Source organism: Lissotriton vulgaris, chromosome 4_1 (assembly GCF_964263255.1).
Source record: "Lissotriton vulgaris chromosome 4_1, aLisVul1.2, whole genome shotgun sequence".
NCBI classification, from domain to species: Eukaryota; Metazoa; Chordata; class Amphibia; order Caudata; family Salamandridae; genus Lissotriton; species Lissotriton vulgaris.
In genome coordinates, this window is record NC_141691.1 from 570,386,150 (window position 1) to 570,412,709 (window position 26,560).

Genomic DNA, 26,560 nt, shown 5'->3' on the forward strand with positions numbered 1-26,560 from the left:
ACTTGACTAGTACTCGCACAGTATCATAAAGTAATTTGGTTGTGCCCTCCTGCATACCTTGGAGATGTACAGCTACCTTTTTACTTAGGCTCTCTGCTTAGCAGATAGACTAAACATAAATTCCAATGGAGTTCTCCTCAGGAGCTACAGGTCTCTGTATTATGAGCACAGATGATAATGTAATTGTTATATGCCTGCTTGTTTTATTTTAATTGTTTAATGATACCACATTCGAGTTTGCCTGTGCATCAACTTTGGTACCTAGAACATTTCAAATCTTAACAATTTACCTATATCGAGGGTCCTTCAACAACTTGCTGCTTATTTTTTATTTATGTTCGAATTGGCAGTTTAAAACTGCACACAGGCTGCAATGACAGACCTGAGACATGTTTTACTGGCCTACATAAGTGGGTGGCACAATGAATGTTGCAGGCCCACTAGAAGCATGTAAGTTACAGGCCTGGAGTACATGTTGAATAACATTATTAGGCACTCACATGCAAATTACATGCGAAAATTGCGTGTAAGTCAATTTAACCACAACTTTACTAGGGGCTTACAAGTAAATTAGATTTGTCAGTTTGGTGTAAACCAATTTAACTATGTTTAAGTTGGCGAGCAGAAGCACCCTAGCATTTACACCCAATTGGCATATGGTATTTACTTGTAGGTGCCTGGCACTGGCTAGCAGTGGTAAATAGTCTTAAAGCCAACAAAAATTAATTTCAGAAAACAGGAGGGATGAAGGCAACATATCTGGGAGACGTCACACCAAAGCCTTTCAGGTCTAACCAGAAGTAAATTCTATTGATGGAGGAGTGCTTCCGAGTCACTGTGTATCATACATGCAAGAGAATGCAGTTACAAATGTATACTTTTAGATCCCGATGGCAACGTAGACCCAAGAAGTACATCAGGTTTATGTTGGGTGCAAAACAGTGGTTGCCCTTCTCAAAAGAGATGAAGTTTGTTTGCTCCTATCTTGACAAATGGTTGGCCAAGGAGGCTTCTCATGCAAAATTCTACTAATAATGCCGCCCAAAATATATATCTTGTGCACTATTGAAACTTCACAGAACATTTAACAGAATAAAACACTAAGTCAAATAAGAACTTTTCTCTGGGCAGCAATGGATACACAACAGGCAATTGCCATAGCTGCACTGAAGACTGCAAATTCCTTCCAGTGGCATCCTTTTAAATATAACTGGCTCTTACAATGAAGAAAGTGATGAAGAAGTTGGTAGTGAAAGTATACTGTAAGGTTTTGAAAGTTAAGTAAATTTTGTATATAAAAATGCTGCAGCAGATGAACACATGCAAAATCTGTGGGCAACCGAAGCAATCTCTTGTTAACGACTAAGGTAGTGAAGTTGTTACCTTCGTGAGATTTTTAAACAGAGGGGAGGATAGTCACAAACCAATAAAGTCAATTTACCATTATGATGTATTCTTCATTATTAGAAATGCAGGAGATTTGCAGAACTAGGTACCACATGGCAAAATTCTACCAAAACGTCGATAGACATTAGGCGTAGGACCGTGTCAAGTAGTATCACTTAAACAGTCGAGTATGTACCAGGAGTAGAATAAGAGATGGCAGACAGTTTTTGATAGTCTCATTTGAGAATCATGTGTATAGGGATATGTTTAAATCACAGTACAGTAAATATGTCTACTCTGTACACCACATATTGATCCGTTAACCAAAAATGTGAACAAAAATATGCCAAGGCTTTACATTTAGCTACCTCAACAGGGAATATACTTTTTATACAATTGCATTTCCAGTGATAGGTAGAGTGGTTACACTATGGACAGGGTATGCACAATGACAATGTGGTAGCACTCACTAGTTCACTGTGACAAATATGGTATTTTAAACTGAAAGACCTGTGTTGTGTACTCTGAAGTTGAACACAACTCACACAGGATGTTATAGAAAGCTTATTTAAATAGGATTCTTTTATTAAGGTAAATAATGTATTTGTTCGTTTCTGTGTGTGTTTGATTTGAAGCAAGGGAGCTGCAGGTGTTCTTCTGATGCTGTGACTTTACCTATCATGTTAGTCAAAGGTGTGCAAACCAGCCATCTATACATTGATCTCCTCTTGCTAATTCTGCTACTTATTCTACTTATTCGACATTCCAAACTCCCTCTTGGAAAATAGTAACACACAGCTACTGTAGCAAGGATTATAGACCTTTCCGTAAGCCATGTTATAAAATCCTAAAACCTTTTTTTAAATTGACTTTGAAAGTGAGGACCTGTCAGTGTTTTAAACCGCTTCTCATTATTCTGTGCAGAATGGACTTAGTTTGTAACACATAGATTTTATACAGCAGTCTAGCTAGTTATAAAGCTGCTTGGAAGCAATCGGGTACGCATTATTTAGAACTATGTACGTGTTCGCAGCTTACAAAAGCACCATCCATGCAGAGAAAGTGATTATTAAGGCTTTCCACCTTCAAGAAGATTGACATTCTGAGTAGAATCCTACAATGGGGTACATTTTCTTCATTAGTGATAGGGTTTTTTTTTAACTTTTCTTCTATGTCTGAAGATAAGGATATACTTATTATTATTTTTTTTATTTAAAACATCTATAAAGCGCAGCTGTCACCTTACAGGTATCCTGGCGCTGAGATAACTCCTAAGATAGATGCACTGAGAGACAACAATAGAATAGCCAGCAATTAACATTTAGGAAACAGCCAGGTTTTGATCCGTTTCCTGAAAGGGAGAAGTTCTCTTATTTGGCGGATGTCCAGAGGCAAGCTGTTCCAAAGTTTGGCCGCTGCAACTTTGAAAGCTCTCCCTCCGGTCCTGACCTTTTAAAATCTCGGTACTTTGACAAGACAGGCCGTTGTAGATCGGAGGGCTCTGATTGGAATGTACCATTCAAACATAGATTGCAGGGGGCCAGACCCGACTCCATGCAGGGCTTTGAAAACAAGACAGAGAGATTTGAAAGCAACTCGCTGTCTCATAGGGAGCCAGTGAAGCTCTGCCATTGTCGCAGTGGCCGAAGCTCTCCTTGGCCAGCCCAGGGCCAATTTGGCAGCGGCGGTTTGAACCTTTGGATATGAGTAGCGGAAAAGTTGCAAAAATAGCACTCCTTAGCAAATGAATATGGAATCAATAAATTTTGACTGGGAATGGCAATTTCTAAATTAAAATTCTAAAATTGTGAATTGATAAATGAATATATGAAAAAGTTACACCTAGTGGATCCTAGCAAGTGTGTCAAACTGCATATACCCTTCAAATTGAAGCAGGTGATAACCTAATGCAAATTGTAAAAGAAGAAACACATTGCAACATCAAGTTTCAAAATGCCGACCCTTTGTCATGGTGATTTGTATGTATATTTTTGCCATCAAGAAGTGAAGGCAGAAATGTTACATTTTGGTTGAGCAGAGGAGGACGTTTATGACAGGCTAATAAGAGCTACAGCTTGTGCTAGGCACGGACGCATTTACACAACCTAGCCAGGCAATCCTTACAGATCTACTGGTGTTGTGTTCACTACCACACCTTGCATTAGGCAGTTTCCAGAGCACAATAACTGTCCAGGTCCATCTCTCTGAGTGTCCTGTCCAAGGTATGTAGATTTTTTTGGGATTCTGTGTTGTCAAAAATTCATGTACACATAGCCCTTCCCAGTATCCTCAGCGAATAGCAGGACTTAAAGGTGTAATTTTTCAGGATTGGTGTTCTCCCTTATTTCATAAGCAGCATGGATGGCACATACATCTTGAACTGTGGTTGAGGAATCTAGAAGATTAGGAAGAGCTAGCACCCCGACTATACCAGTTGTATGCAATACAACCTGCCTCATTACTGACCCTGTAGTATGTTATCTACGGAGCACACACAACAGCTACATGTTTGCCACTGTGCCATGTATGACTGGTTTGCGAGAGGAGAGCTTAGAGGGGTTGTTTAAGTAATTCACTTCCACTGTACGCCCAAAATGTTAACCAGTGGATTCTGAGCACCTTTTTAAACCCTTTTATCAACGTTGTAGGTAGCAATGTATACGCCTTATGACAGTGAATCCTAACACATCACCTGAATTCACTGACACAGAAAAAGTTGGTACTCCGCAGCACAAAAGAGGTCCTCGCTCTCCCCCCACTGACAAACCAGCCCGTATGGCTGTATTTGATATCTGAGCTCCTCAGATGCAAATGTAACCTGCATAATGCCCCTTGACACAATACCACTATTGGGGAGTAGCTCCACCTGTAAAGTGACAGACCATCTGCACAGGTTTGAAGTTGGACCAACAACTACGTCCATTGATTGACTTGTGATTTTAAGCAGATTTCTATATGGTGTTGCCTATGTGCCACACAATCGGTCTGTAAAGCTGCACACAGTGTGATAACTGCCTCAGACATCTCAGTCACTCAAAGCGTGAGTGTTCCTCACAATGAGCATAAAAGCTGATTTGCCCTGGCTATTTGAGGTGTTGGGTGTGATGGTGGGTGCATGAATGTTGCCACCCACTGCACTCTTCCACTTCTGCTCGTCTCTTCTCTATTATTGCCCTCCTTTTCAACACAAATATTCTCAATGTCATCAGGGGTTTGTATGGTGGCCGGGTCTATAGGGTGATGGAGCACGAAGCATGTCAGAGAAAGTTTACACTGGACATGACACAGGGCTGTCTTTTGTGACTGAATTTGTTGTCCCTGATATCTCACTACTTCCTGGGGCTTCCCTGGCACAGTTCGCACAGTGTCAGTGCTGCTTAACCAGCTTTGGTTCTATCTTTTTCTCCATGAAGGTGGGTAATGGTGTGTTTGGTTGCTCTCACCTATTGCTGCAGCCTTTCGTACTACAGTGGCCAGCTTACTTTTGTTTGTTACTGTAGTTTGTACTTCTTATTTCATCCATTATATAGTTCATCATGCCAACTGCATTAATCCTGTGCTGGCTGTGTGTCATAGCTCTTTCTCTTGTTGGTGGCTTCAGGTCAGTAAGGCAAGATTTCCCGAACAGTTTTCCAGGATATATTCCTAAACAAGAATCTCCTTTAAGTGTAACCTAACGTAACTTTTTCTTCGGTCCCTGTCAGATTCATCCTTATCGCGTGGCTTCTGGTTCGCTATGGTGCTTCAGGGGTATTGGCTAGTGCTAACTTGCTCCCTAGAATTGCAGAATCCTACAACTAATGCTCTTCCTGGTTTTGTGATGTCATTAGGGACTGCTGATGTGATGGTTACACTTCATAACTTTTCTGAGTTGCAAAGCGTTATTCCTTATTTAGCAATTATGAATGTTATACAATCGCTATTTTATAACCCCATGTGCATATACATACAGTGTAGCAAATTCTGATTTTCAAGCAAGTAGTTTGCTCAAATACCGAATAACAAATGAGTGCATTTTTGTACATCGTGTTATGATCACAAGCATTGAACACTGTAGGTCTTAAACTGGTTGGGTAACTCTTTAATATTATTTTCTTTTTCTTTTTATAAAATTATTTTTTGGGAGACCCAAATTTATCTTCCTTTTTCATTTTGCATAGTTAGTATTAAAGCACTCTTTTTTTTTAATAGCAAAATTTGCAGGCAATTTACTAAACATTTGGTCATGGTTTAGCCTGCACTGTGCATCTATTTTGTTTCTGTTATGTGGTAAGTTGAGCTTTATACCAACAGTTCCTTAAATTGTAGATGACCAGAAATTCACTTTTGCAGTACAGTAACTTGTTCTAGAAGATACTGCACTGACTTGCGCATTTTAGGGGAGATCAAATTTAGTGGTTATGACTACATTTTTATTGACTTCAACAGTCCTAAATTTGGATATGGGAACATCATAGTTTAGGTTTGATAATATGTATTCAGCCATACTACTTCAATAAACAAAATACTATGGAACGTATCAGGTAGAGTGTCATTCTCATGGTTGTTTGGTATATCTTGTTTTCTCTCGCGTTTGTTGCTCTTCTTTAGGTTTACGTTAGAATATTTTACAGCTTTTTGATGTCTGGTTTTCCTTTCGCATAGATTAATAGCAACTGTGTTGGGCCTGTTGTAGTGCATTGACAGGTTTTAAGTTTTCTTTGCTGTTGTCTTCTATAATTTGCATTACTTAGGTACTGTGATTAGCCATTCTTTTGCTTTTTAGCCTGATTGTGAGCATGCTGTGGTTTTACCTAGTTCGCCGTTGGTACATTTGTCTTGCTGAGTTCATTCGACACTTACTATTCTGGTGTTTCAACGTGTTAGTTTTAAGTTGTGCATTATGTATTAAACATAATGTACTATTTGTGAGTCATGGCAGTCATTTTCCCTTTTAGGGACTGATGAAATGGTCTGAAGTTCAGATTTAATATGTACTTGATATCAGTCTTGTGATCAGATGTTTTCTATGTTTCCTGTGAAGTTCTATACATATCACATAATGTTTTTGTTGTAGTAGAATAAGTGATCATTTTAGTGATATCTGTTAATATGACATCTCGATTTGTTTTAAACCATATGCTGTTTCTTAAGAAATCTCACAAATCGCATCTCGTTTTTGTACATTCACACATGCCTCGCCTATAAGTGACTCGAGGTGCCTTTTATAAGCCTTATTTGAACAGGATTGGGGTAAGGGTTTTTCTTATCTTGTTTCACATATCTTGCACTTGGGGCAAACTCCTCAAAGTAAGTTATATGTATCTCAGGCAAACGATTGATTTGATAGCATACCTATGATTGAACATTTTTTCTAGAAATGCACTGATCTTTTTAATTGAAGCTTCTTTTTGCAAATCGGATGCATTATGCCTTCTATTAATATGCTGTAACCGGATCTCTTGTCCCTACATCCAAAAGTGTTATTGAGCAGGCCAAGAGCACATAACTATCTAGTGTTGGATGGCAGTGTCATGCTTTATTCGTTGTAAGCAATTTTATTTTTATTTTTCTTTAGCAATATTTAGCAAGAGTTGTTTTTTTTTATTTAAAATTTTATGAACTGGAAGAGTTGGGACAACATTTGGCTGGAGAAAGCAGGTGATTACTTCTGTGCTTGCATATCAGAAGTCCGCATTAATGTAAGGCTTTATAAATGTTAAGACCTTCAGTCTTGGATATGATTTTACAGCAGAGAGTGGGAGACAAGAAGGTGCCCTAGATGGTTTGTGAACTCAAAAGGTGCATAGCTCAAAATTGTAATTGCAGTTAAAAAAAAGTTTTCTTTAAAAATCATCTTAAGCCATATTTCGCATCAACAGGGTTCAGTACAACATCTGTAAAATCTATTGACAAAGCCAATAAATCCAAAAGGCAAGACATATTGACTTGGCCAATGCTTGTTTTATTAATAAGCCAGTCGGCTAAACGATTACGTCTGCTTTTCTGTTTGTATTGCCTTCTGTGTTTGTACCATTTAGTGGCACTCGTGCACTTATTTTCCTAAACCAATAAAGCAAAGAATATCTTTTGAACTGCTGCTGAGAAAATGACACATAAGAACAAAAATTGAAATAATATTAATGGTAGTGTGTGCAACCAGTTGTCTGTAGTAGGGGATCTCTGTGTATAGTCATAATCTAGTGAATAGTCCCGCCCATGTGCGTGGACCCCGGAGCAATCAAAAATAATCTCTTAAAGTGTCGAAAAAATGCAGAACTGCAAAGACACTTAAGAGAGAATTAAAGACCGGTAATGCAGCCTATAAAACCAGGCTACACTGCCCAGTAATTCAGCTAGAAATTCCACCAAAAATCCACAAACAGCAAAGTCTGTCCAGATTTCCCTTGCTTCAGCAGCAAAAACCCTCTGGAATGATAGAGAGGAACACATGGACAGACAAGCCCCATAGGCTGCCATTATGTGGCTCAAAACAGGATACTGTGCCTTTAAGAGAACTTTCCAGAACTTCACAGTATCCCAGAATGCACTGCAGGTCCCTTTTACTTTCGGTTCTTTTTGAAGGCGTAACACGCCAGACCTGTAGCATTCCTTACATGAATATCTCTCTCCACCGGGTAGGCGGGCGGGCGCTTATGACTATAACAGAGATACCCCTACTACAGAACTGGAGTTACAGGACAGAAACTACTCCTTCTGTAGTACCCTTTTGATGTCAAATATGCCTGCATTATTTGACAAATGTCCAGAGTGCTCCAGGAAGAAGGCCAAATCAGATCCCCATGAGGTGTGTATCCTCTGCCTTCCCTCTTCCCATGTCCCAGAGGAGTGTGTGATTTGTCAGGGCTTCTCTGGCAGGACCCTGAAGGACAGAAAGAAGATCAGGCCTTGAGGAAAGAAGGCTGAAGGCGCAAGGTGGGTCTGGAGGGGCTTCCTCTGCCCGTGCTGAGGCCTCTGGGGGGCTCCCCAGGGGCAGGAAGACCAGCAAGCGTCCCCATTCTCCGTCTGGGTCGATTGCACCAACTACAGCGTCGAGAGGGATGACTACAGTCTGTTCCCCGTCGTCTGGGGCGAAGCGAGGTCGACGCTCGATGTCGAAGGAACTGAACGGATCGTCGTTGTACTCGTCGAAGTCATCGTCGAGTGATCGACGTCGAAAGGCCCGGCGTCGGCGCTCGCCTTCGAGGCGACACCGCTGTTCGCCGTCGGCGAAAAGGAGAAGATCGTCGTCGAGGAGATCCTCGTCGTCGATGAGTAGATCTCCGTCGAGGCGCAGGTCGCCGTCGAGGCGCAGAAGGTCGCCGTTGAGGCGCAGGAGGTCGCCGTTGAGGCGCAGGAGGTCGCCGTCGAGGCGCAAGAGGTCGCCGTCGAGGTGGACGAGGTCGCCGTCGAGACGCAAGAGGTCGCCGTCGAGGCGGACGAGGTCGCCGTCGAGGCGGACGAGGTCGCCGTCGAGGCGAAGGCACTCACTGTCGAGGGAGAGACGGTCGACACTGAGGAAAAGACGCTCAACGTCGAGGGACCGACGCTCGCCGTCCGGTCGCCGTTCTTCGACGCCGAAGAGACGTGGAAGGAGGTCTGACGCCATGGGAGGTTTGCCAACGTCCCAGGCTGGAAAAAAAGGCGGATCACCGGGCTCGGTGTACTCCGAGGTGTATACCCCGTCACAGAGGCCGGTTACACCCCCGCCTCCATTGCCGAGGGGTTTCCCTCCGAGGGCCCCTACTCCTCCTCCTTTACCACCACTTCCGCAACCTGTACCTCGACCTCAGTTGCCAGAAAAGCCACCTCCGGTCCCTCCGAGGTCGGTCTCACTGCCCAGACTTCTGACCCCTCCCAAGGGGACCCCTCCCAAGGGGACCCCTAAGCCGAAGGCCCCGGCCAAACCAAAGGCACCCGCTCCGGTGGAACCGGCGGATTGACCGAAGCCAAGGAAGTCGCGATCACGCTCCGGACGGAGAGGGAGATCGAGGAGTCGACGTAGATCCTCCACCAGGTCAAGACGTCTCCATAAGAGGCGGGGATCTAGGTCCTGCACGGACTCCTCCAGGTCCAGGACCAGGACCTATTCACCGACCTTGTCGGAATCCCCAGGGACAAGGGTGTCTCCGGTGGACGACATCAGCACGTTCCAGGATGTTCTCCTGAGGGGGGCTGCAAAATTGGGAATCACGGTGAGGGCTCCAACACCCACGACATCCGTGATATTTGAAACGCTTCACAAGAAGCATTTGTCTCGCCCTCTACTGCCACTAGTGCCTGGTTTGGTAGAGCCTGTGGAGGAGCTGTTCCTCACGCCAGAGGTGGTGAAGGCCGCTCCCTCCCGACTTCTGAAGAAGTACAGGGCCCCGGATTCGGACCCGGCTTTTCTGCGGATAGATCCGGTGCCTGACTCTGTGATAGTGACGGCGACCAGGAAGTTACATTCTACCTCCCCGTCCTCAACAGTGCCGCCCGATAAGGACAGCCGATGGATCGACTCGGCTGGAAGGAAGGTGTGTGGGACTGCATCCACAGCCATGAAGGCGTCCAGCGATGCGGCGTTGCTAGGGCGGTATGACCGTGCCCTGTGGGACTCCCTGCAACAGTTCACGGAACTTCTGCCACGAGACAAGAGGGAGGATTTCCAAGAGATCCTCACAGAGGGGATAATAATAATAATAATAATAATACTGGGTTTTATACAGCGCGAACAGCTACCTCACAAGGAGGTGTCCCGGCGCTAGTAGAACACAAATGACCTGGGCTAAAGAATAGGAAAGCTAGCGTGGCTGGGTGAATAGCCAGGTCTTAAGTAATTTCTTAAAGCAGAGTTCAGACGGGGCCTGTTGGATTGTTTGAGGCAGTGAGTTCCACAGAGCGGGGACGTTTGCTGAAAAGGTCCGACCGCCTAGTCGGGCCTTTTTTGCGCGCGGGACGGCCAGCTGGACACGGTCGTTGGACCGTAGTGCGCGACTTTAAAGGTATCTTGGGAGGCGATTTTTCAGGTATTGTGGGCAGGAGCCATGCAGAGATCTGAACGCCAGCGTCAGAGCTTTGAATTTAATTCTGTTGGTTACTGGCAGCCAGTGCAGGGTTCGGAGATGCGGAGAGACTGACTGCTTGAACGGGATTCGCAGTAGTAGTCTCGCAGCCGCATTTTGAACTACCTGAAGCTTGTGAGTCAGGTATTTTGGAAGGCCAAGGTATAAACCATTGGCATAGTCCAGCCGGGAGGTGACAGTCGCGTGGACAACCGTTTTTCTACAGCTCACAGGTAGGAGTCTTAGAATTTTTCGGAGGTTTCTCAGCTTACTCAGGCAGCATCCGGCGACTTGTTGGATATGGGATGAGAAGGACATGTTATCATCCCATCTCACACCAAGATTTTTTGCCGAGTGACTGGGTGAAGGGGGCGGGCCCATCTCCGTTGGCCACCAGAATTCTGGGGGGGGGGAGGGACCCTTGCCGAAGAAGATGACTTCGGTTTTATTGGCATTAAGTTTTAATTTATTAGTGTTCATCCAGTGTGCTATATCCTGGAGACAGCCTTTGAAATTAGAGAAAGACTCCTGCGTCATCTCAGAGTAAGGAAATACCAACTGGGTGTCGTCGGCATATGAGATTGCCTTGACGCCCCAGTTGGCAATTAGCGTAAAGAGAGGAGCCAGGTAGATGTTGAACAAAAGGGGGCTGAGGGCCGACCCCTGCGGGACTTCACAGCTGAGGGTTTTAGGTGTAGAAGAAATCGTTCCAAGTGCCACCTTATGCGTTCTCTGAGATAGATAGGACTTTATCCACCCCAGCGCTCTGTCCTGAATGCCTATCTCAGCCAGCCGGCTGAGTAGTCTGGCATGGTCCACCGTGTCGAAGGCGGCCGACAGATCCAGGAGTACCAGCATTGCTGAGTTTCCTGCATCCATCGACCACCTCACAGACTCGGCGACTTCAATGAGCGCTGTCTCTGTGCTAAAGCCGGGGCGGAAGCCAGATTGAGTTTCATGCAAAATGTTGTTGGTTTCTACAAATGTACTCAGTTGGCGCTGTATAACTTTTTCCAGCATTTTTCCCGGGGCAGCTAGTAGGGATATAGGGCGGAGATTCGTAAGGTCATCTGGGTCCCCATTAGGTTTTTTCTTTAGGGGTAGGAGGGTAGCGTGCTTCCAGATGTCCGGGAATATGCCCGACATGATGGAGGAGTTCCAGATACCTTGAAGTGTGGGGGCGACCGAGTCCGCTATGGCACTCCATAGTTTAGCTGGGCAGGGGTCGTCAGGGGAGCAGGATTTGCAGCGGATGAGTTCCTGCCTTACCTCAATCAGGGGGATGTGCATGAACTGGGTGAGGATCTCGTCTGGCCCACCATTATTTGCTTGGTCCTGCTTCACAGTTTTTATTATTGGACCAAAGGAGTCATATACTTTCTTAATTTTTTGGTCAAAAAACTCTGAAATTTGCTCGCATAGCGTAGCTGTGGGTACAACCTCTCTTTCAATGCATTTTGGTTTGAAAAACAATTGTACCACTTTGAAGACCTGTTTGCTAGACTGTTCTGCCTGAAGAATCGAGTCCGCATAGAAACGCTTTTTACTTTTTCTGATAGCTTTCCGGAGTTTTTTAGAAGCTTCTTTATACCTAGCTTTTTCTTCCAGACCGTAGCTAGCTCTCCAGAGTCTCTCCAGTTTTTTACAGGCTGCTTTCTCATTCCTGAGTTCTTGTGAGAACCAGGGAGCTGAGGGGGAGTCTCTTTTTGATAGAGCCCGAGAGGCTGGAGCAATGGAGGAAACCATCTTTCCGATCCATTCATTAAGTAGTTGAGCATCCGTGTTGGCATTATTTGTCAAGGATGGGGAGGTTTGCGCTAGGACAGGGCACATAGTATCGGGGGTCAGTTTTTTCCATTGCCTCTTCAAGTAGTAGCTTTTACTCGCAGCAGGGATGTTATTCACAATATTCAGTGAAAAAGGGACGAGTAAGTGGTCTGACCATGTCAGAGGGAGAGGAGTCTCAGAGAACACATTCTTGATATTAGAAAAGATGAGATCAATAGTGTGGCCCCCCGTGTGTGTAGGGCCCTCATTGATCAATCTGAGACTGGCCGTATTTAACGTGGTTTTTAGCAGTTCTGCCAGGGCACAGTCAGGTTTATCCATATGGATATTGAAATCACCTACCACAATAAAAAGGGGGTGAAGAAGCGAGCTCTGGACGATCGTGTCCAATAAGGTGGTTAGGGAGGGGTCTGAGCCGACCGGAGGGCGATATATCACTAGTCCTGCTAGTGATAGCTGAGGGCTCACTTGAAAGCAAAAGTGAAGGCCTTCAATAGCAGTGGGGGCTGAGGATGTTAATACTAAATGCTTTTTAAAAATAATGGCTACACCACCGCCTCTGTTTGTCCCAGGGCGGTTGGCGAGGCATATTTTAAATCCCAGAGGGACTGCCAGTGCAATGGAAGTCAGGTTGTCCTCCTTGATCCATGTTTCTGTTAAAAAGAGGATATCCCATTCTTGTTCTTCTAATAAAAGCCAGACATCATCTGCATGTTTGGCTAGGGATCTGCAGTTAAGTAGACCTGCCCTAAGGTTTGTTTGAGGTGGAGGTTTGTACTTAGGGGATATCATGGAGGCCTCCCTGCCAATAGCTATCCCACAGTTGTTACAGATCTGGGGGGGTTCGAAGGTCATAGGGTCTGTAAAGTGAGGGCAGCATTTGGATGGGGATCGAGCGCTTTAAGGTCCTCACCTGACCACGCTATCCTTCCACCATGTGTTCCGCTGCCGGCAGCATATCTGGCCCCGGCCGCGGTCTGGTCGCGGACGGGCGCAGACGGGCTTGCCTTAGGCGCCCCCGCTGCGCCCGTCCGCTGCGCTTCCGGTGGAAACACATGATAAATAGTGGCGGAGGTAGGGGCGTGGGATGCTGGTGTCAAACCAGGTCATCAGCGCGGCTGCGGATGTCTCTCTTTTGGCTGCCCATGGGTACTGTCATGGGATCAACCAGCGGCGCCTTGCTTGGCTCAGGCTCACATCACTCAAGCCGGAGGCCCAGCAGCGGGTGGCCAATCTGCCCTTTTCAGGGGAAACCCTGTTCGGAAAGCATGCCGATAATGAGATGGCCCGCATGAAGGCAGTGGCAGAGACCCTGACGGCTGTGGGCTTGGAGAAGCCCAAAGAAAAGAAGGCCTACCGCCTGTTCCAAAGACGGTACGGTGCACAGGGAAGAGGATGAGGTCAGTCTTCGGGACAGCAGCAGCAACAACAGCAGCAGTTCCGGAGACCCTTCCAGAAGCGCCAGAAGGATAAAGGGGGACAGCAGTCCTCCACAGCGAACAAGGGCCCGGCCTGGTCTCGACCCTGAGCGGTTACTTCCCCTACATCCGTTACCCGCTCCGGTGGGGGAAAGCGTTCAATTTTTTATATTCAGGACAAGTGGGTGCTGAATATTGTTTGCAATGGATACAGTCTTCGGTTCACCAGCCTGCCTCCATCAATTCCTCCGGTTAGCTCGCGGTTTCAACTGCTCGAGCTCCAGGCGGAGGCCGATATCCTGTTAAGGAAAAGGGCGATAGAAGACGTACCTCTGTCTCAAAGAGGAAGAGGTCTGTACTCCCGGTTCTTCCTGGTTCGCAAGAAGGACAAGAACGAGTTCAGGCCCATTCTGGACTTGCGACAGGCAAACAAGTGGATTGTCAGAGAAAAGTTTTGCATGCTGTCATTGCATCAGATTTATCCTCAGTTGCAACAGGGAGACTGGCTATGTGCAATAGACCTACAGGATGCGTACTTCCATGTGCCCCTTTGCGCACAAACACAGGAAGTTCCTGCGATTTAAAGTCGGCACCAATCATTATCAATACACAGTACTGCCATTCGGGCTGAAGTCTGCGCCCAGAACATTCTCTAAGTGCATGGCAGTGGTAGCAGCACACCTAAGGAAGAACAAGGTGTTTGTCTACCCGTACCTGGACGATTGGTTGATCAAGGCCTCGTCCTTCTCGGAAGCTCAGGCACACTTCCAGAAAACGTGCGTTCTCTTGAACAAGCTGGGGTTGCACATCAACATGTCCAAGTCTGTCCCGACTCCGGTCCAGTGCATTCAGTACTTGGGAGCCACCATCAATGAGCTGTCAGGAAGCGTGTCTCCTTCGGAGGAGCGACGGTTATCACTCCATCGGAAGGCTCAGGCTCTTATGACCACTCCATCTACAACAGTGAGGATGGTGTCTTCTCTACTGGGATCGATGGCCTCTTGTATCTTCCTAACGCCACACGCACGGCTGCACATGAGACCGTTGCAGGAGTGCTTGGAGGATCAGTGGAATCAGAAGAGATGGTCTTGGGACGACAAGATACGACTGTCTCTGCATGCTCTTCAGTCTCTGAAGTGGTGGTGTTCAGCGAGGAATATCCTCAGAGGGGTCCCCTTCCACAAGGACATTCCCACTCAGACTATCGTGATGGATGCTTCTCTCCACGGTTGGGGGGCGCACTCCGGAGACTTACAAATTCAAGGAACGTGGTCCCCGATGGAGTCCACGTATCACATCAATTTCCTGGAACTCAGAGCTGTTCACTTGGCACTGAAGGCCTTTCATCCGTCCTTTCAGACCAACTCTCTGCTTGTACAGACAGACAGTACGACCACGATGTATTACCTCAACAAGCAGGGGGGGCTCGAAATCACGCACTGGCTTCTGGCCAGAGGACTGACTATAACGGCTACCCATCTGCCAGGTGTGCAGAATGTTCAGGCGGAAGCACTGAGCAGACTGATTCAGGAAAACCACGAATGGGTCATAAACGACAAAGTACTAGGAGAAGTCTTCGCAAGGTGGGGAACTCCAGACCTAGATCTGTTCGCCACCGCCGAAAACAGCAAATGCCGAGACTTCGCCTCCAGGTACTACCAGCAAGGGACGCTGGGGAATGCGCTATGGATCAACTGGTCGAACAGCTTTCTGAACGCTTTTCCACCCTTCCCCTGATTCCAGCAGTGCTCATCAAGCTGTGCCGGTCCAGGGCGCGGATGATACTGATCGCCCCGGAATGGCCCAGACAGTGTTGGTACACGGACCTGCTTCACCGGTCTCTCCTTCCTCACATACGGCTGCCGTGCATGCCGGACCTTCTCACGAAGTTCGGGGGCAGATGTTGCACCCCAACCTCTCGTCTTTGAGTTTGGCGGCATGGCTCCTGAGATAGTGCAATATGGCCATTTGAATCTTCCCGGAGATTGCATGGACATACTGAAGGAGGCTAAGCGACCTTCCACTCGGACTTCCTATGCTTACAAGTGGAAGAGGTTTTGTATCTGGTGCAAGTCCAAGAACTATGACCCTACGGCGTGCAAGGAAGACATCATCCTTCCTTACCTTCTACATTTGGCGCGGTCTGGCCTTAATGTTCATTCCATTAAGGTTCATCTCTCTGCATTGACTGTCTACAGGAACAGACTTCCTTCTTCCAGATCCCTGTGATCAAAGATTTTTTGGAAGGCTTGAAGAAAGTATTCCCTCCGGTCAGGCTTCCTTCGCCTTCGTGGGAATTGAATGGGGTGCTGTCCAGATTGATGAAGGAGGCTTTTGAACCTATTCTTAAGGCTTCGTAGCAGCACCTGTCCTGGAAGGCGGCGTTCGTCGTGGCCATTACATCGGCCCGCAGAGTGAGTGAAATTCAGGCGTTGTGTTGCCAAGAACCTTATACTGTATTTCATGTTGCTAAGGTTGTTATGCGTACTCACCCTAAATTTCTTCCCAATGTTATTTCTGATTTTCATGTCAACAAGACTATAACTTTGCCTACGTTTTTTCAGAATCCTTCATCTCCAGCGGAAAGGTCTTTACATTCCCTGGATGTTAGGAGGGTGTTGAAATTTTATCTGGATCAGACCAAAGATATTCGTAGGTCAGACCAATTGTTCATCAATTATGGATCAGTCAGGATGGGTCTTGCTACCTCTAAGCAGTCCATCTCTAGGTGGATTGTGTCCTGCATACAACGGTGTTACCAAAAGTCTAATAAGACCTTAGTGGGTAAACCTAAGGCTCATTCCACCAGGGGCAAAGCTGCCACGACAGCTTTGCTCCGTAATGTTCCCATTGCAGAAATCTGCAAGGCGGCCACTTGGAAGTCGGTCCATACCTTTGCTAAGCATTACTGTCTGGACACTGATGCCAGGGCAGACTCTCAGGTTGGGCAGGCTTCGCTGCGAAATCTGTTCGCACAGTAGTGGTGTTATTTCTCATTTCTCCACCGCCACTTTGGTGTGGGGATGGGCTTGCCATTCTATTCACTAGATTATGACTATACACAAAGATCCCCTACTACAGAAGGAGTAGTTTCTGTCCTGTAACTCCAGTTCTGTAGTAGGGGTATCTCTGTTAGTCATAAGCGCCCGCCCGCCTTCCCGGTGGAGAGAGATATTCATATAAGGAATGCTACAGGTCTGGCGTGTTACGCCTTCAAAAAGAACTGAAAGTAAAAGGGACCTGCAGTGCATTCTGGGATACTGTGAAGTTCTGGAAAGTTCACTTAAAGGCACAGTATCCTGTTTTGAGCCACATAATGGCAGCCTATGGGGCTTGTCTGTCCATGTCTTCCTCTCTATCATTCCAAAGGGTTTTTGCTGCTGAAGCAAGGGAAATCTGGACAGACTTTGCTGTTTGTGGATTTTTGGTGATATTTCTAGCTGAAGTACTGGACAGTGTAGCCTGGTTTTATAGGCTGCATTATCTGTCTTTAATTCTCTCTTAAGTGTCTGTGCAGTTCTGCATTTTTTCGACAACTTAAGAGATTATTTTTGATTGCTCCGGGGTCCACGCACATGGGCGGGACTATTCACTAGATTATGACTATAACAGAGATACCCCTACTACAGAACTGGAGTTACAGGACAGAAACTACTCCTTACAGTGTCTGCCTACTATCCTTTGTATGTGGTGTTCTCCCTTTTACCCTTTATTCATGGATTTGGGTAACCAGTTGGTAAATAATTCTTGGCAAGTGATGACGGTTCGCTTTGAGTAAACAGCTCTGTGCTTGGTCATATGATTAGTTGCGCTTTTTATACAGAATTTCTGTTCAAGTGGAGCTTGACATTCTGCGGTTCGCAGACTGTCCTCCTGTCCGGAAATCAATCACGGCATTTGTAGAGCGCGCTACTCACCCGGGAGGGTCTCAAGGCGCTGGGGGAGAGTGGTAAGTTACTGCTCGAACAGCCAGGTCTTGAGCTTCTTCTTGAAGGAGAGATGGTTTTGGGTGTGCCGAAGGTGGGTGGGGCGAAGGTGGGTGGGGAGGGAGTTCCAAGTCTTGGCTGCCAGGTAGGAGAAGGATCTTCCACCGGCGGTGGCTCTGCGGATGCGTGGTACGGTGGGGAGGGCGTGGCTGGTCGATCGTAGCTGGCGGGTGGGCGTGTAGAAGGTCATGCGGTCGTTGAGGTACTTGGGGCCCAGGTTGTGGAGAGCCTTGTGTGCGTGGGTGAGGAGTCTGAACGTGATTCTCTTGCTGACGGGGAGCCAGTGCAGGTCTCTCAGGTGTCCGGTGATATGGCTGTGTCGGGGGATGTCCAAGATGAGTCGTGCGGAGGCGTTCTGGATGCGTTGAAGTCTTTTTTGAAGTTTGGCTCTGGTTCCGGCGTAGAGGGTGTTCCCGTAGTCCAGTCGGCTGGTGACGAGTGCCTGGGTGACGGTCTTCCTGGTTTCAGTGGGGATCCATCTGAAGATCTTGCGGAGCATGCGCAGGGTGTTGAAGCACGAAGATGAGACGGCGTTGACTTGTCTGGTCATCGACAGGGAGGAGTCCAGGATGAAGCCCAGGTTGCGTGCGTGGTCTGTTGGTTTGGGAGCGGTGCCCAGGGCTGGGGGCCACCAGGAGTCATCCCAGGCGGAGGGTGATGATCCCAGGATGAGGACTTCCGTCTTGTCTGAGTTCATCTTAAGACGGCTGTTCCTCATCCAGTCGGCGACGTCTTTCATCCCTTCCTGTAGGTTGGCTCTGGCGGTGGTTGGGTTGTTGGTGAGGGAGAGGATCAGCTGGGTGTCGTCGGCATAGGAGATGATGTTGAGGTTGTGTTGGCGTGCGATGGCTGCGAGGGGGCTCATGTAGACGTTGAAGAGGGTTGGACTGAGTGAAGATCCTTGTGGTACGCCGCAGATGACTTCGGTGGCCTCGGATCTGAACGGGGGAGACGGACTCTCTGGGTTCTTCCGGCGAGGAACGAGATGATCCATTCCAGTGCTTTCTCTCGGATTCCGATGTTGCTGAGGTGCTTCACTATGGTGCGGTGGCAGACAGTGTCGAACGCCGCAGAGAGGTCCAAGAGGATGAGGGCCGCTGTTTCCCCGTTGTCGATCAGGGTTCTGATGTCGTCGGTGGCTGCGATAAGGGCGGTCTCGGTGCTGTGGTTGGCCCGAAACCCAGACTGCGAGGGGTCGAGAGATCCGTTCGTCTCGAGGAAGGCGGCAAGCTGTCTGTTGATGGTCTTCTCGATGACTTTGTCCGGAAAAGGAAGGATCGAGATGGGACGGTAGTTCTTGAGGTCGGTGGGGTCTGCCGTTAATTTCTTCAGGAGGGCGGTCAGTTCGGCGTGCTTTCAGCTCTCCGCGGAGGTGGCGGTGTGGAAGGAGGAGTTGATGAAGTCTCGGAGATGGGGTGGGATGATGGCGTCGGCTTTGTTGAAGACGTGGTGTGGGCAGAGGTCGGTTGGTGATCCGGAGTGGATGGAGTTCATCGTGCGGGTGGTGTCTTCAGTGCTGATCGGGGTCCAGTTGCAGAGGGTGGTGGTGGTGGCGGGCGTTGGTTCGGTGGTAGGGTGCGTGGTCTGTGCGTCGAAGCTGTTGTGTATGTCGGCGATCTTGCGGTGGAAGAATGAGGCGAGTGAGTTGCAGAGGTCTTGCGAGGGAGTGATGTTGTTGTTTCCGGCGATGGGGTTGGAGAACTCTTTGACGATGATGAAGAGTTTCTTGCTGTCGTGGGCGTTGTTGTCCAGTCGTTCTTTGAGTGCCGTCTTCTTGGTGGCGCGGATCAGCTGATGGTGTTTGCGGGTGGCGTGCTTGAGGGCGGTCCTGTTGTCTGTGGTGTGGTCGAGCCACCAGGCTTTCTCGAGGGTGCAGCAGTTCTTTTTAACCCTTTCGATGCTGATGACGAGCTCAGCTCGTCATGATGCACAGTTGAGCTGTGCTGATGACGAGCTGAGCTCGTCATGAATACATACTAGGAGCAATTTCCAGCACAGGGGGGGAAAACACCTAGCAGCCAAGGTGTTAAATTCCTTGAGTTCGTCGGTGAACCAGGGGGTTTTCTTGCTGCCGGGTCTGCTGAGAGGGTTCTTTAGTGTTGCGAGGTTATCGGCGCAGGCGGTCAGCCACTTGGTGAGGTTGCTGGCTGCTTCGTTTGGGGTCCGTTGTGCTGGTGGGAGTGTTCTGGCTGAGGGAGGCGGTGAGCTGCTCAGCGGTGATCTTGCTCCAGCTCCGGCGGGAAACCTGTTGCGGGTGGTGGTGAGTCGTAGTTCTTCTGAAGCTGAAATGGACGCAGCTGTGGTCCGTCCAGTGGAGTCAGCTGGGTGGCGGGAGCGGGGCGGCGAATGGGCAGGAGGGGGGCGGGGCCGCAGGGAGGCAGCGGCGGGAAACTGGTGAGTCGCGCGGCTCAGCGGCGGCCGGGTCGTCCGGCGTGCAGGAAACAGGAAGGCAGGAAGGAGGCAGAGAGCAGCGGTGCGTGGGGGCGACCTCGCCTGAAATGCAGGCTTAGCGGTCATACATTTGCTTTACAGAAGTCTGCATGTACAGAAATACAATAATACTTGTCCCTATTAATTTATCTTCCCAACCCTCAATGCTCTCAAGTAGAAATTCCACATTTTTATATGAATTACAAGATGATTGTTTAGTAAAATCTGATTTTGTAACATGTCGTGACGTTTTAGGATAAAATAGTCATAAAAAATTCCAGGAACCTCTGTATAATTTTTTTTTTTTTTTGAAAACCTTTATTATATCGTTCAACACAAGATACAAAAATAACCCTGCAGCGGCAGGGGCCGGTACCACATGCATGCAACACAGATCAGTAATGCCAATAACACAGCTCTTCAGCCGACAACCCATGGGTCAGGCAGCGGTAAAGGATAGACGATGTATCGGAAACATTTCGAATCAAGGATATGAATAAGGTTTCATTTTATATTTAACCCCCCCCCAGAACGAGATAAAGAAGAAGATACAGGATAGCCGGAGCTACACATTCGGAGGTATAAAAAATGCGGGTAGGTGTTAAAAGCAGTCGTGGATCAAAATAGGCCAACAGTAAAAACGCAAGCGCCAGTAAGTTCACGAAGGGTAAAGAACTAAGCTACCTATCCATCATCACAGCCACCCACTCCATACCCCGCCCACTCATATACATCAGGATGAAACCGAAAGTTATCGCGACCGGACCCTGCGAGAAAAGAAAAAGAAAAGGGGCCATAGAACAACAAAGGCAAAATAACAAACCCCCCCTCACACCCCCCACCCTGCACCCCTGCAATGGCTACGGCCTACCCCACTAACAGCGTGCCTGTCGCCCAGAGGAATTCCCGAAAGAGAGAAGAGAAGAAAAAAGGGCCATAGAACAAAACAAAGGCAACATAGGAAACCCCCCCCCCACCACCCTGCACCCCTGCAATGGCTACGGCCTAACCCACTAGCAGCGTGCCTGTCGCCCAGAAGCGTCCCTAAAAGAAGAAAACAGCGGAGGAGGAGAAACAGAAACACACACTCCCGGACTCCCCTCCACCCCACCAGATGCGACCCCCCGGAAACGAATTCAAAAGAAAGGGCAGCGAAATACACAATCAATCCGGGGAAGTACCAAACATACCACCCGACTCCCGCAGTTCACAGGTCACAATCCCAGCACCAGATTAAACTATCATCCCGTGTCCTGAAAAGCCCCACAAGTTAACCCTGGCCAGTACGAGTGTTCACTGGAGCAATTGTAACCCAGGCCACAGCAACAGTGAGAGCGGTAAAGCTTCCATGGAAATTCGAGTCAATACGAACAAGCCAATTCAAGGATAAAAGTTCACAATCTACACAAAGCAAGCGAGGAAAAGCGTGGCAGGATGAGAAAACTCTCCAATAGTCACAGGTGATATTGTTGCGGCAGTCAAGGTTGTCCATAGTGATGTTCAGCGAGAAAGGGCTCAAACAGGGAACCCTGACCATGTTCACAGGCGCGCGATCTGTATTATAGGAATCCGCAGCGCCAAAGGAATCCGGTTCCTGCACAGGGACCTCGAAGTCGGATATACGATGTTCCGTTGGTAGCACCGCTGGCTGCGTTGATGGAAAAAAGCCACTGTCCGGTCTCCGGCAAAGTTCGTCCATCGTTACCGACAGTGCCTGGTAGTTGACGATGATCTGTGAGTGGAGCGCTCTAATGGCCGCCATTACGGCGTGCAGCGGTGGCGTGTCCTTTGTCCCCTCCATCTCCTCTCGCAAGCAACAGATCAGGATGCAAGCCCCCGGAGGCCGGCTTCTCCGGGGTAGCAGGCAAATCTGGAGCGGACACCAACAACGGGCGCTCTCACCTCACGATGTTACTCCTTCGCCACTGATCAGGGCTCCCGTCCGCACCCCCACGGCAAGCTTATTGTGTCTCCAGGCGTCGGATACGGGGCCAGCAAACGATGTGACACGCCGTAGCGTGTGTGCTGCAGGCAGGATACGAAATCGCTGTCAAAAACCAGGAAGATTCTATCTCCGTTCGGGAGACCGGACAAAGCCCAAGGTTCCAGCCGATGTTGTTCAATTCCAGCCCGGATGGGTTGGAAATCGAGGCCCCGGCTTCAGCTCCGGGGTAGGCCAAGAATGAAACACGGCGTATCTCTGTCACCCGGTATGATAAAAAGTTCGGGATTGCGCCTTCAGAGTCAGCTACTCCTCACACATACGGGAGTCCAGTGTGAAATCAGGATAACTTGCAGGATATACGAGCTGCTGGCGGAGGTCGGCGGAGCCGGGAGCTTAAACGGCCATCTTGCTTGCTAGCGTAGCTCCTCCTCCCTGTATAATTTTTTTAATGTTCAGTTGCCCAGCCTCGTGCATCGCAGAGATATTTTGCATTGTCTGATGAAAATAGACCCACTCCTCACCACCTCTTTAACCCTCGGTCTCCCTCTCTCTTAGAAGGTGTTAATCAGATGCCTAAAGGGGGAGGCATAGATTGGGAGGGTGCAAAGATTTCAGTCACCCCTGGCCATGAAATATTTTCTCTGCCCCCGGTACTGGTGAAAAGAAGAACCAAAAATCAAATAATTAAACAATATGCAACACTTGCCGTTATCAGCTCCTTCAATAACTGATATTGTCCTTTTAATGGTTCTCAATTTATCGACCTCAGAAGGTTAAGTCTACCTTGCAAGTATGCAGACTCATGACTTTCAAGTCACTGCACATACCAGTGGTAAACGGCAGACGGATGTAATATTGTGAGGCAAGTAAAGTGAAATGTTAAAATATCTGTCTCTCTGTTATGTTGTTGTTACAATTACAAATAAAACTATTTTGGCAAAATCAAGTCAGTTCATATTTTGGGCGATTGACTAGTCACTCAGAAAAAGGCTTTATGGACCGATAGACCAGACATTGTCCAACACATGGCAATCTCCCAGTCGCCGGTAGAGTCATTCATCTCCCCATATACTAGCTATACACACCACAGTTCCACAATATTTGCCAGACTTTTCACACATTTAGCATGACAACCTGCTACTTGTGAGGAAACTAAGTAAATTTATAAATTCCCCTTAGTGCCTCTAACTGCACTCTAGCCACACCAAGAAGGGTCATATGCGTGTTTCCATCTAATTTTGTTCGGAAGGAGTGAGCCCTTCCGTCTTAGACTTTAGAATTATTTCAGATTTACCAAAAACAATCCAGTCTAGGTCCCCCAAAACATTTCACCCTATGATTGAGCTGTCAGTGGTGTGTACATAGCTGCGGAAACGTGTACCAAAATGGAATTGTAGGTAGGAGCCAGACCGCTTTCGCCCGACTATTTGGCAGACTATTCTCCTCAGTATAATGTCACAAATTTGAATCTTGGAAAGGAAGACTCATCCTTTACTTCTGTCTCTCTTCTGAGGTCGCTAATTTGAATGCCAAAAATTGGGTAATAAGAACGTCTGTTGGTTACAGCACTTAGAAATGGCTGCAGGGTAGCACAACGTTCCATATAATTACGTCATAAATAATATTAGTTGACAAACTCTTTAAGGTGGGGAATGATGGTGAATTGGCTATGAATTCCCTTGGACCGCTTGTCTTCTTCTTTAAATATGATAGAGAATCCCATGCTAATTTGCAGATTTGATCACTTGTAAGGAATAATGCTGTACCCCTTGCATTATGTACAGTCTTTCTTATTGATTGCAGCCATGGTCAGCTTGTGGTCTTTTGCGTTTTCACAACAGATTTACTTTGTAGAGTTACTCCACGGTCCCAGCCTTCCACCCTATGCGAAGACCTGGTGTGCTGTGGAGTCTTCTTAAATCTGACCTTGGAATATATGAGGTATGTAAGATCCCATCATTAGCCGCTTTATCCTAAATGGATATGGAGCGTGGCGTAGCACAGTGTCTGAAAGAAGGAATCCCAGTTAAGAGGAAAAAACCAACAGGCATAACACTTCCTGGGTAAGACTGAAATATCTTGTCAGCTGATGGGCAGGGAGGAACTCCGGTTGCTTTGAAGAGTAAATGTGATAGAGGTCTCAAGCTCCAGAGGAGCAATGGAACTCATGAACTAGGCGAGAAAGCTTCTGAATACAAGACTATGATTGTGTTAACTAGAGACTCCCTATACAGTGCTGGAAAGGAAACAGGACAAAGGACGTTCAAAATGATGTTCTTCCATGATGTATTGGGAACATAGAGGTATTAAAAAGTTGCCACTTTAGATTGGGACTTAAAGGAAGGTTCTGAATCGTGCATGAGGATGGCTTTACATATATTATAAATTGCCCTTTGCCAATTAAATACAAACCTTTTTTCTAACAGAATATTTCTAGCCTTTCTAAAACTTCTTTTGTATTTGTTGGCCCTGGAGTGCCTTGGGCACAACATGGTCAAGAGTCGACACCCGTTCGCTGCAAAAATGTTCTCAGAGAACACCACACTTATGTGAGTGTGGCCACTTGAACCGCCCGCTGATTAGTGAAACAGAGGTACCCTTACTGGGGGGTTGAAGGCAAGGTTTCCATGACTCCTTCTCATATAGTAAGCATGGCTCCCAGTGCTTCCTAAGGCGTGCTCTTGATCAGTGTGGCTCCAGCACTGATCCTCCACATCTGCTCTGAGCGTCACAATAACCTGTGTGTTTTAATGTTGGACTCATGGATAGACCCCACCCCCCCCCTCCCTCCTTGATTTGGACCTTATAGCACACTATGAGCTCTGCTTGCAAATTGATGCCAATTACATCTATATTGTTTTAAAAATCATTGAGTGTCCAGAGTAATATGATAAGCTGGTCCTTTGGGGCATGAAAACTGAGGGCTTGGATCCTACAATGTTGATTATTTATTTATTTTGCTACAAAGACACAGCTTTCTTAAGCTCGTAATAATACAATTCCAGAAACCTTCAACCATGATATAACATTAGATTAAAGGGTGACTAATCTTCCTGTGTGTAAGGTGCATTGTTCTCTAGGGGTCCCAGCTAACTCCAGGTTCTTGTTATTGCTTCTCACAAGAGGGAGTACTCCATTCTGGTCCCAAAAAAAGGACTCTGCTCTCCAGTAACATGCAATGGAATTGGCTAATAATTTACTTAAATCTGTTGTACAATATTTCTACATGGTTCACAGCAGTCATTTCCATGGTTCATGCTTAGCCTCCTCTTCTCTTTGTTGCAGTAAATTAGTAGTGTAGAGGCTAGAGAACTTTCGTATGGGTCCAAGCATTCCAAGTTGACACAATTTAGTTTAGTTCTCTTGTACCAGTTATTCGAGATAACGTTGATCAACTAAGTCAAAAACTGCAGATACATCTATGGCAAGCATGACTCCACATGCTTTGGCTGTCACTTTATCAATCACTTTTAAATTTAAAAAGTTTTCGATATCCGTATTTAAATTTCGGCAACTGTGCGATAGTACCCAGTATCATATATCGAACACAGAAATTCTACTCTGTGGGTTTTGCCAGTGGAACATACTTCATCTTAAAGTCACGTTACTCAGATGTAGGCTCGAGGGTGGTAAATGCATTTTAAAAAGTTCTAGTAATCAACAACTCTATTTTCCAAGTGGATGAGTTGAGAGTCAGACACTTACAAGACAGGCTTAGCTGTGTAGTGATTGCTTGTCGGTTCTGGTCGACCCTACTCTGTCCAAATGATACTTTATTCATGTGCTCAAAACACCGTTTACTTATTAAAGAGCCAGAGGTTTATTTTTGTGTTTTCAGAAGAAAGATCAGTGTATGTATTGTTATTAACATACAAACATTTGGCAAATAGGTGACGATTAATGTGTTTTTAAATAAAGCATGTGTTTAACTGTTAGCAGAGTAGACCATTGGCATGCTTACACAATAATTCTGCCACCATCACCAGTATGAGTGTTAAAATACCTTCCTTGATTTCGTTTTTTTAACCATACACCATTTGAGAAGATTTTTGCCTGAGTGCCATACAATTTCACTTTGAGGAGAATGTGCATGTTCTTGTGAATTTGTTGTCATTCGAGCACATTGTTTTTCTGCTTGCGCTCTTAGTGTTGTCTTGTGCTTTGCTGTGATGAATCATGTTCATTCTAATTGCATGTGTAACTGCAATTGTTTTACTCTTAAGTATTACATTCTGAAGTTGGTTCAGTTGCGGCTTTAAAAACTCAAAAACGCTTGCCATGGTGAAAACATTCTAAAGAGTTATAATATTTGTATTTAATATTTATCATCTAAATTCTGTTGCTTGGAAAATTGTTTATGTGAAAGCTAATTGCTCCCAATGTGTATACCATTGCAATACATGCATCATCTTTGTCGTGCCATTCTTTTTCATGATGTTGTATTGTAACATGCAGTATGAAAGTAAAAACAATATGATTTTGTACACCTTAATGTAGCTCATTGGAGTGGGTATACCGGCATTAATGGCTTTTTCCAGTTCTGATTGGCTTCTGCAAAAAGGCCAATAGCCTTTTTGCACAAGC

General features: G+C 46.7%; 1 protein-coding gene across 3 annotated transcripts in view; it reads left to right on the forward strand.

The window, feature by feature from the left end:
- Positions 1–26,560, forward strand: part of GOLGA4 (golgin A4) — an 853,888-nt gene that overhangs the window by 366,756 nt on the left and 460,572 nt on the right. The gene's annotated exons all lie outside the window — the stretch shown is intronic.